This window comes from Tasmannia lanceolata, unplaced genomic scaffold (genome assembly GCF_043159265.1).
Source record: "Tasmannia lanceolata isolate RefF3 unplaced genomic scaffold, GAP_Taslan_0.1 ptg000018l, whole genome shotgun sequence".
NCBI classification, from domain to species: Eukaryota; Viridiplantae; Streptophyta; class Magnoliopsida; order Canellales; family Winteraceae; genus Tasmannia; species Tasmannia lanceolata.
Genome location: NW_027518695.1, coordinates 59746563 through 59758752, shown reverse-complemented (window position 1 = coordinate 59758752; position 12190 = coordinate 59746563).

Genomic DNA, 12190 nt, shown 5'->3' with positions numbered 1-12190 from the left:
ATAGCCCATTGAATCGGGGTCGACATGATAAAAAATTCACTGCTTTTCCTTTCAGTCAGTTCAGAAAGTCCAAAACTTGTTACAAATAATTCTTCCCTTATTTTCACCAGCACCACCCTTTGTTGTTTATGATTGTGTTGAAAGAATAAGGCTTCTTTTCTTACTTCTATAAATTGTTTACATATATTCTTAGGGAAATGATATATTGGCCCGGGCCACCTCCGCCTCTCCTAGTGTATTTATGAGTTATGACTACTCTATGAACACCATTTACAATGAAGGGACAATATGTTACCATGTAGTAAAGTGGATAATTCGCACCCCTTTGACATGAATTATGTGGCAGATTTGAATGTTTTTTTTTTCATGTTAAAGAGGTGCAAATTATCCTACAGGGGGCGTGAATTTGTCATCGTCTTTTTCTAAAATTTGGGGGGCCTACCAGAAACCTGGTACATCCAAACCATACACCTGTTACTCAAACCATGTTACTCATCCAGTAACATGGTTACTCAAACCATGACCTGTTACATAAACGTGACTTGTTAATAAAGCATCCAGTAACATGGTTACTCAAACCATCCCCATAAGCATCCAGTTACATAAACATGTTACTCAAACCATGACCTGTTAATAAAGCATCCAACAAATTGGGTTACATAAACATGTTACTCCAACCATAACCTATTAATAAAGCATCCAATAATCATCCCCTAGGATCCAACAAATTGGGTTACATAAGCATCCAATTACATAAACCTGTTACTCAAACCATAAACCTGTTTTCCAACCACGAACCTGTTAATAAAGCATCCAATAAGCATCCCCAACCATCCAATTACATCAACCTATTACATCCAATTACTTAACCTTTAACATAAACCTGTTAAATTCTCCACATCATTAAAAAATAAACATATAGTTTTGTCAAACATGAACATGTTACTAAATTCATTTCACAACCCAATCATTGCACAACCCTATTCAAGATCACATTTTCCAAACTCCCCCCTTAAAAATCTTTTGCAAAGTTCAAGCCTAAATTTGGGAATGTCTGCTGGGCCGAAATTCAATGGAGATCCACTGTAGAAATGCTCAATACCCATTATGACAAATGCGCCACAATCAAAGTTGTCAAATAAAATACAGTGATTCGAATGAGTTCAAACTATTAATGAACTAACATATAAAACTAGTTTCAAGCATCATAGGTTGTACCCACCAATTGTTCTGCTGTGGATAGTCATCCATTTGTTCATATGGGTAATCATCAATGTTGGCACCCCGTCCTTTGAAATACTCTTTGATGCATGCTACCCGGCAATTCAAAATGGGGTTATCTAAAGTCATTGAAGTTGATGATTCTAATGTCGTTGAAGTTGAAAATCTACTTACAGTGGGTAATAATGCCCTTTCATTGAACTCGTCTCCCTTGGATAAGTTGCATTCTACGAATGATTTCTTCACCATGTCCACCGCTAGGAGAACCTAATGGAAGTCTTGATATAACGGGAGTAAGAGCATATGAATCTCCTCCAACGGGATATCATCAAGAATAGACCGCAATTTTCCTAGGGCGATACCTTGCTTCTCCTGCTTCCTTTTCTAATTATGATGATATGACATTGAAAAAAGGATTCCTTTTAAGCTAATTGACTAAAAGAAATTCTTCTTGTTAAGTCTTCAAGAGAAAGGAACTTAATAAAACCATGATGTACTATCCATAGGATCCACACCAACACTTCTTAGTTTTCCAAAACTGGACATTGAATCACCTCAACCTTTTCCAAATGAAAATAAAGTCATAAAAAAATCAAAGAGAACTTAACTGCTATCAGTATTTGAGTCAAGCTAAAAAAAAATGATTCCAAAATTTTAAAGTATAACCATCTACACTGTCCCTTTCTACAAACCTAATTTTGCACTGTTAATAACATTTCATTGTCCAAGACAAACAAGTTAGTTTTACACCTCAAGGCCCAACGAATTCTATAGCTGATATCAATGATATTAGCATCATGAATGTCAAGTCTTATAGCAGCTCTCTCGTCCACTTTTTGAATAATATCACCACAAACATTGCTCATACAAAAAGGGAACAATTGCATCTATTTAAAGCCTGAAAATTCTTGTACCCCAAAGCCTAAACAAGGACACTGACATGAAAACCAACCTATTTTAATAGTCTCATCCTATTTTTCAACATTACAAAACAATTCAAATGAATATAACGTTCACTCCTTTCTCTTTCAATGCACCAGTAGAATTAAAATGTTTTTCATTTTTCCCATAGTTTCCCCAAACAAACGTATCATTTCTAAATTTTACACACTCGCAATAAGCAAAGCATTCAAACCCAATACAAAACCTTTTCTATTGCCCCATGCTGAAATAAATTTTATAAACAGTATTACACCTATCAAAAACTAGATTTCAACAGGAATCAACTATAACATTAGCAAACATTAGCTAACCCATGCAACATTACCAACATACATATCATTCTCTTTTCTAAATTGATGTGCAGAAGAAAAAATCCCAAAACCTAACAAGTTATCAAATGGGGAAAAAATCAACAACACAAAGGGTTGAGAAGAAAAACAAACATATCAACAAAAATTCCACAATCATCATAAATTAAAAACCCAATAATTCAAAGATGGGCCACACAGAGAAACTCCTAATTAATTAACCAAACAAAGGTTCTCAACCGCTTTTATGGTTTTATCATCCCATTTACAGTTATGATAACCCCTTTTACAGTTTTATCAGCCCATTGAGGGTTACAAATAGTGTATACTTGGGCTTTAACACTGTAAAAGAGCTTTAAAACAGTGCATGGTTGGGTTTTCAACAAGCATGAAGCCGATTCTCAACATTCTTCAGAAAACCCTAGATCTAAAAGGGGGTTTATTAAAAAAAAGTCGAAACCCTAGCATATTTAGGTCAAAAAATGATGAAGGAGAGAGTGAAACTCATACCTATGTTTTTGGCCGAAGAGGGAAGCGAAGAAGGCAATAACGAAAAGGCCGATCCACGGGAAGAAGACGACATGCGTCTCTCTCTCTCTCTCTCTCTCTCTCTCTCTCTCTCTCTCTCCTCTCTCTCTCTCTCTCTCTCTCTCTCTCTCTCTCTCTCTCTCTCTCTCTCTCTCCGCTATAAAAAAAGCAGGTAAAAGAGGGTTGTAAGCCTGTAATATTTTTAAAATAAGCAAAACAGCCTGAAGAGTATTTAGGTAAAAAAAACATGTCAGGAAAAGTAAAATGGACCCATTTCACAAATTTGAAATGTTGGGGTACCGTTTCACTATTTCTGCTATTTTTTGGACCCTTTTGACAAAATTTTCAAAAACTTATTGTAATACATAAAACTTTGTTGTTGGTCCCTTGCGGTTCACTAGAGTCAAAGAATTTGACACACACACACACACACACAGAGTAAATATACCATTAGTGAGTGGAAGATTTCTCCTCTAACTTTTCCGGCAGATCCCTTTTGAGACTTTAGCCTGAGTAAAAAAACGCCCGAGGATTGTCTCCCCTCTCCTACTCCTCTATGTGATGGAAAGCCTCTGCTCTTAGACATGGAAAAGGGCACTTGCTCTCTTTTCTTCAAAGCAAAAACAAGAGAGATAGAGAGAGTGTGATTTTCAGTCATGAGAGAGTATGGGAAGAGGGAGCCTTGGCCTATTTATAATCAATATGAAGAAGCTGGAAGCTTCTTGCTTTCTAAAATTAGCCTCAAATCTTAGCAAAGCTAAGCTCATCAAAACCGTCGAAGCCATGTTTCCCTCTACACCTTTTGCCAACACAAGAATGTTTCCATGTTGAGAATGACACTTGGCCAAACTTTCCAAATAATGGCTTATGCCCAGGTAACATAGGGCGATGAAACGGATTGATGCTTTGATACCAAATAACATATGCAGGGGACGTATACTGAAACTTGTGTTCAATATCAAGAAGGGTGGTCTGTTGGAGAAACTAAGGGATGTAGTTAAAGAAAATCAAGATCTTAAGAGTTAGGAATATGGATATCGCTAATTGGTTGAAGGAAACAATAGGCTAACAGATGGCCGGTTTTGGTTGGGTAATAGGATGGGAGTAAGGCCGAGCTTCTGGTGGGTCGTAAAGCTAGGTACCGGTTAAATTGGTGAAAGCAAGGGCTGGTTCTAGGGAGCTGAATTTATTACAATTAGTTTCTTGTTGGGAAGGAGTAGCAATTAATCAATTATCATGGTGTAACAGATGAGAATTAGTAGTGGTAATTGAAGGGAAATAAAGAAAAAGATAAGGATTTCTGGGTTGTAGATACATCGAGGGATCAATTTAGGGGCTGTTAAAACGTACCTAAGATTGACTTCCAAACTAGAGAGGCAAGCAGCAGGTGGCTTGCGGAATGGCAACACAAGCATCAGGTGGCTTGTCTTTGATGGGGCAAAACGAGGCAACAATTCGAAAGGTAAACGTTTACACATAGTATTGTATTTATAGACTTTGTAAAAGCTTCCTAATCGTACTCAAACAAGGAAAAAAAAACTTTCTAAAATTCTAAAACTCTTAAACAATATCCAACGTCCTAAAATTTCTCTAACTCTAAACTTAAATTCGTCCAACTCAACCTTCTCCTACAATTTCTCAAAGATCAAATCCTACTCTAAAAAGAAGTCTGATACGACTAACTCTTAGAAAATTAAAATTCAAATAAAAAAGGCCTAATAAATCAAAGTTGATCTTGACCATTGATCTTGTGATAGTGCGAGATGAACCTGCATCAGACTCCCTTTCTTGAAAAGAACTCGACCACGAGTTCAGATCAAGGTAGATAAAACCGTACGTGATTCTCTGTCCGACTTCGATTGGAGGCCTTTCCAACGAATCAAATATTTTCATTGGGCAATTATTTTGGCATGCTTTGACTGGCGGCAGGATTTGATTCAATCGGAAAGCAGGCCCTCGATGTAGTCTTCGAGTTTTGGCGGCGAAGGCAGAAAGTAGCTTTCACTTCGATCGGGATCAAGGGCTTCGTAATCATCGAGGCAGACATGATGTTTTTCTGGTGTGAGATCGTTTTTAATCGATTCATTATCATAGGCATCTTGAAAAGATTCATTTATTTTCGGTGGATCTTCTTCTTGAATTTTATCTCCTTCAAGGGAATCTTCAATATCATTTGTTGACGAACTGAACGTTGTTCTTTCCTTTTCATCAAGATGTTCATTCAAACATTTGATCACTCCCTGAAGTTGTTGAATCGTATTTTCTCGTCTCTCGTACATCCCTTCCTGCCTCTGATACATCTCTTCTTGCCTCTGACTGATGGTGTTTAACATCTCAAATATTATGTTTAATTGAGATTGTGGTGAAGGCATGGTGGCGGCTTTGGTTTTTTTTATTTTTCAACCCAAGATTACAAGAAGATGGAATTCTTGTTTTCCTAAGCTTTGATACCAAATAATGCAGGGCGACCCAACGGATTGATGCTTTGATACCACATAATGCAGGGGACGTATACGGAAACTTGAGTTTATTAAAACAATATCAAGAAGGGTGGTCTATTGGAGAAACTAAGGGATGTAGTTAAAGAAAATCAAGATCTTGAGAGTTAGGAAAAAGGACATGGCTAATTGGTTGAAGGAAACAATAGGCTAACAGATGGGTTTTGGTTGGGTAATAAGATGGGAGTAAGGCAGACTTCTGGTGGGTCGTAATCAAGCTAGGTTGACGAACTGAATGTTGTTCTTTCCTTTTCATCAAGATGTTCATTCAAACATTTGATCACTCCCTGAAGTTGTTGAATCGTATTTTCTCATCTCTCGTACATCCCTTCCTGCCTCTGATACATCTCTTCTTGCCTCTGACTGATGGTGTTTAACATCTCAAATATTATGTTTAATTGAGATTGTGGTGAAGGCATGGTGGCGGCTTTGGTTTTTTTTATTTTTCAACCCAAGATTACAAGAAGATGGAATTCTTGTTTTCCTAAGCTTTGATACCAAATAATGCAGGGTGACCCAACGGATTGATGCTTTGATACCACATAATGCAGGGGACGTATACGGAAACTTGAGTTTATTAAAACAATATCAAGAAGGGTGGTCTGTTGGAGAAACTAAGGGATGTAGTTAAAGAAAATCAAGATCTTGAGAGTTAGGAATATGGACATGGCTAATTGGTTGAAGGAAACAATAGGCTAACAGATGGGTTTTGGTTGGGTAATAAGATGGGAGTAAGGCAGGCTTCTGGTGGGTCGTAATCAAGCTAGGTAGACGGTTAAATTGGTGAAGGCAAGGGCTGGTTCTAGGGAGCTGAATTTATTACAATTATGGGTTTCTTGTTGGGAAGGAGTAGCAATTAATCAATTATCATGGTGTAACAGATGAGAATTAGTAAGGGTAATTGAAGGGAAATATAAAAAAAGATAAGGATTTCTGGGTTGTAGATGGGCTGATCGAGGGATCAATTTAGGGGCTGTTAGAACGTACCTAAGATTGATTTCCAAACTTGAGAGACAAGCAGCGGGTGGCTTGTGGAATGGCAACAATACAAGCACCAGGTGGCTTGTCTTTGATGGGGCAAAACGAGGCAACAATTCGAAAGGCAACCAAAATATTATTCATAAAAGCTTTTCAAACGTTTACACAGAGTAGTGTATTTATAGACTTTGTAAAAGCTTCCTAATCTTACTCAAACAAGGAAAAAAAACTTTCTAAAATTCTAAAACTCTTAAACAATATCCAACGTCCTATAATTTCTCTAACTCTAAACTAAAATTCGTCCAACTCAATCTTCTCCTACAATTTCTCAAAGATCAAATCCTACTCTAAAAAGAAGTCACATACAACTAACTCTTAGAAAATTAAAATTCAAATAAAAAAGGCCTAATAAATCAAAGTTGATCTTGACCATTGATCTTGTGATAGTGCGAGATGCACCTGCATCAGACCCCCTTTCTTGAAAAGAACTCGACCACGAGGTCAGATCAAGGTAGATAAAACCGTACGTGATTCTCTCTCCTACTTCGAATTGGAGGCCTTTCCAACGAATCAAATATTTCCATCGGGCAATTATTCTGGCATGCTTTGACTGGTGGCAGGATTTGATTCGATCGGAAAGCAGGCCCTCGATGTAGTCTTCAAATTTTGGCAGCGAAGGTAGAAAGTAGCTTTCACTTTAATTGGGATCAAGGGCTTAAATATTCATAGAGGCAGACATGATGTTTTTTAGGTGTGAGATTGTTTTTAATTGATTCATTATCATTGGCATCTTGAAAAGATTCATCTATTTTCGGTGGATCTTCTTCTTGAATTTTATCTTCTTCAAGGGAATCTTCAATATCCTTTGTTGACGAACTAAATGTTGATCTTTCCTTTTCATCAAGATGTTCATTCAAACGTTGGATTACTCCTTGAAGCTGTTGAATCATATTTTCTCATTTCTTGTACATCTCTTCCTGCCTCTGATACATCTCTTCCTGCTTCTGACTGATGGTGTTTAAAATCTCAAATATTATGTTTAATTGAGATTGTGGTGAAGGCATGGTGGCTGCTTTGGTTTTTTTATTTTTTTCAACCCAAGATTACAAGAAGATGGAATTCATGTTTTCCTAAGCTTTGATACCAAATAATACAGGGCGACCCAATGGATTGATGCTTTGATACCACATAATGCAGGGGACGTATACGGAAACTTGAGTTTATTAAAACACTATCGAGAGGGGTGGTCTGTTGGAGAAACTAAGGGATGTAGTTAAAGAAAATCAAGATCTTAAGAGTTAGGAATATGGATATGGCTAACTGGTTGAAGGAAACAATAGGCTAACAGATGGGTTTTGGTTGGGTAATAAGATGGGAGTAAGGCCAGGCTTCTGGTGGGTCGTAATCAAGCTAGGTACCGGTTAAATTGGTGAAAGCAAGGGCTGGTTCTAGGGAGCTGAATTTATTACAATTATGGGTTTCTTGTTGGGAAGGAGTAGCAATTAATCAATTATCATGGTGTAACAGATGAGACTTAGTAGTGGTAATTGAAGGGAAATAAGAAAAAAGATAAGGATTTCTGGGTTGTAGATGGGCTGATCGAGGGATCAATTTAGGGGCTGTTAGAAAGTACCTAAGATTGATTTCGAAACTTGAGCGACAAGCAGCAGGTGGCTTGCAGAATGGCAACAATACAAGCAGCAGGTGGCTTGTCTTTGATGGGGCAAAACGAGGCAACAATTCGAAAGGCAACCAAAATATTATTCATAAAAGCTTTCCAAACATTTACACAGAGTAATGTATTTATAGACTTTGTAAAAGCTTCCTAATCTTACTCAAACAAGGAAAAAAACTTTCTAAAATTCTAAAACTCTTAAACAATATCCAACGTCCTAAAACTTCTCCAACTCTAAACTAAAATTCGTCCAACTCAATCTTCTCCTACAATTTCTCAAAGATCAAATCCTACTATAAAAAGAAGTCGCATACAACTGACTCTTAGAAAATTAAAATTCTTAAAAAAGGCCTAACAAATCAAAGTTGATCTTGACTGTTGATCTTGTGATAGTGCGAGATGCACCTGCATCACCAGGCCACCTAAGAATGGAACTTTAAGCTTCTCTTCAAAGATGAAGAAACTATGGAATCAGAATCCAAGTGGGCAAGCTGCCTGGTTGGATACTTCATCGGAAAAAGGCCCTTCTTCATCTCCTTACGGGAGACTCTCTTACGTAGATGGAAGATCTCCGGTTCTCTTAAAATGTATTACCTTGAGCATGGTTAATTTCATCGTTTTTAAATTCTCATTATGGTGGTAGGCCCATGATTCTTCAAAGGTGGGATCCGGATGCCTCGTTGCAAAAGAAGCAACTTCCTGAAATCCCCATTTGGGTAAGGCTCCCTGGTCTTCTTCTTAAGTTTTGGTCCAACCATTGCCTGAGTAGAATAGCCAGTTTGATAGGTAAACCTCTGTACATGGATACTCAAACAGCTGAAGAATCTCGGCTCAATTATGCTAGATTATGCATTCAAATTAATGCAAAGCAAACCCTCCCTGATTCGATCACACTCAAAACCTCTACGAGAGAGATTATCCAGCCAATAATCTATGACTGGAAGCCAAAAGCTTGTTCTACATGCTGCGATTTTAGCCATTGTTCTGATGAATGCACAGTTTCAATCCCGCCCCAATCTAGGAAAGAATGGAGGCCAGTTTCCAAATCCAAAGTGGACGAAATCAGCAGTCCTATTATCCCTGAGCCTCGACCCATGTTGGGGTCAAAGCCCCCTAAAAGGACCAGCAACCCTCCCCATACTGTGGAATTTGCTCATACCAATAGCTTCTCTTCCATAGCCCCAGCTGATGTTTTGGATGGATATGAGAGATTCACAAATTGTCCTAGAGAAGAACCCGACAAGCGCATAGCCTCCTCCTCCTCCACCTCTGAGGGAGGATCTTGGCAACAAGTTTCTAAGAAAAAAGGAAATATCTTTCCTTTCCCCCAATCCATGCCAGGCATCCGATCCCCTAGGTATCTCAAAGAGCTTAACCGTGGGAATTTCAAGACAACCTCCTTCTGATGGTTGGATCTCTGAAGCTGATTTGTTGACCTTTTTGTTCTTTGCCTGTGGGGCATTTTTGCTTTTTTGTCTTTGTTGTTTCCCCTTAGTAGTTGGGGCTCTCTTTGCTCAAGTCTTGCTTTTATGTTCTGTGTCTCCCCCCTGTGTGTGAGGGCTGGTTTCTGTTTTAATTGTTGTATCTTTTTCTCTTATTAATATATCTGGTAGGGGTCCGCCTAACCCCAGCTTGCCCATAAAAAAAAATAAAATAAAATGGAAACATTCTAACATTCTACCACTTGGCCGGCGTGGGCTTTCACATTCTTATTCTTTTTGATCGGCATACTTTATGTGCAATGTTTTTTCTTACTATTCGATTCAGTGAAGATAAAAGCAACGGATAATGTAATCATTGGATTAATTCTATCCAATAACCTCCTCATGGTCACAGAGCTAGTATCCCCACCAACATGATTACAGTCAACCTTATGATCCACTTTATATCTTTTGGAGGCACTTTGCTTGTTTTATAACATCCATTTATGTGCACAAAACTAATAACAGAGCAACACATAGCTGAAAATATTAGAATCAATCAAAACATATTGTGATCACAACATAATTGTATGAACCTTTATATATACTCCCACTATCCAACACCAGTATGCTTGTCCACCAACCTAATGCATGCAACACGCTCTTTACCGAGCTCCGATGGCAAGCCTTTGGTCATCTGCCAACACAAGTGCAATGCTTATGTGTTCCACAAAAATTTAAGATTTTGAACAATGTTCCTCACAACAAGTCAAACTACATTGACCCTTAATTTCTTGTTTTTGTAATGAAAAAACGCAGTGGAACTATCACAATAAATTCTCATCAACTTATTGATATTTTAACAGCTTGATGTGTCGAGACTAAGTTCCTCCATCACAAGGCATAACACAAAGGCTTTGAAACAAACAATAAACTCTGTTTCTTTAGTGTAAGTAACTTTCTGTGCCAGGTTGAAATTATTCGTGTTAGTTGGGCAGAAAAAGGGATTTGGAGGCACAGCAGAAGGCCTGGAAAAGGAACTATTTCAAAACTTTTAATCCCTTAATCCTTTTCCCAAGATCATAGTTATCATATTCACAATGGTTGTCAAAAGAAAATATAGGAGATTAAGAATCTATACTAAAGTGATTGTTCGACTAACAGTCTCTGCTGGATCCACACCTCGGCAGCTTGGCTCCTAATCTTCTCAAGATCAACGGGCCCAAAAGTTGGAATAGAGGTTTCCTCGATTGAACAAACAGAGAGGATTGAGAAGAATTTTTAGTCTTGTAAGAAAGTTGGCCCCAAGTAAAGCAACCCAAGAGAGGGGTGAATTGGGTTTTAAAATTTTATTGTACTACTTATAAATAATTTAACAAATTAAAGTAAGAACAAAACTAAAACCAAACCACAAGGCAAGATAAAGATAAAGAGTTAGAGGGATTGCACCAGAAATTTTATAATGGTTCAACCAAAACCGGCCTACATCCACTCTTATGAGATATCCCCTCTCATGTTTCAACCAACCCGATCTTACAGGTGAAGACCAAACTGTTACACCAAGCTTTATCTCCAAGCTTTCTTTTCGAGGTTGATCCCATGCCTCTCCACCAACTCTAGCTTTATCCTAACCGAGGGTTGATACGGTGCCCCCCCCCCCCCCCCCCCCCCTCTCTCTCAATTTACAATGAGGAAGAAACCAAAATAGCTTCTCAGATGTTAGGTATACAATTGAGCTCACTATAAGTTCTCTTAAAAGAATACAAGTTAAAACCTAGCATAATCCCTCAATTGGTATGCAAATAATGTCTCAACGGTGTTTAATGCTTTTAATATGATTCAAGCTAAGCCCAAGTGTGTTAGAACCCTTTATCGACTTTGGAACCCAAAACTAGCCGTTATAGGTGTTGGATGAACGAGATCTAGGCGTAATGGAAGAGGCCATGGAGATCTGGAAAACAAAATTTTCCCCCATTCTTTAACCTAAAAATCCTAGATGACTAGATTATCCTTGGTGATTGAATTGAAAAACGGCCAACGAATAGAAAGTATTACCAAATTGACTACTCGACTGGTAGTCTCTGCCAAGGTTTAAAATTTTGGTTTCGGTACCGGTTTCGGACCCTGGAATTTCGAAATTTCGGTCGAAATCTGGTACATAACCCAAAAACCAATATTTTATTCAATATTAAATTTCGGCCAAAATTACCGAAATTTCGGTAAAATATTAAATTAATATAAAAAAAAACAGTTTTTTTGGGTCAAATTTTGGAAAAACCAAAATTTCGGCCGAAATAATTGAATTGAAAAACGGTCAACGAATAGAAAGTATTACCAAATTGACTACTTGACTGGTAGTCTCTGCCAAGGTTTAAAATTTCAGTTTCGGTACCAGTTTCGGACGCTGGAATTTCGAAATTTCGACCGAAATTTTGGTCGAAATCTGGTACATAACCCGAAACCAATATTTTATTCAATATTAAATTTCGGGTGAAATTACCGAAATTTCGGTAAAATATTAAATTAATATTAAAAAAAAAAACAGTTTTTTTGGGTCAAATTTCAGAAAAACCAAAATTTTGGCCGAAATAAATGACTGTTTTGGTTTTGGTCGATTTC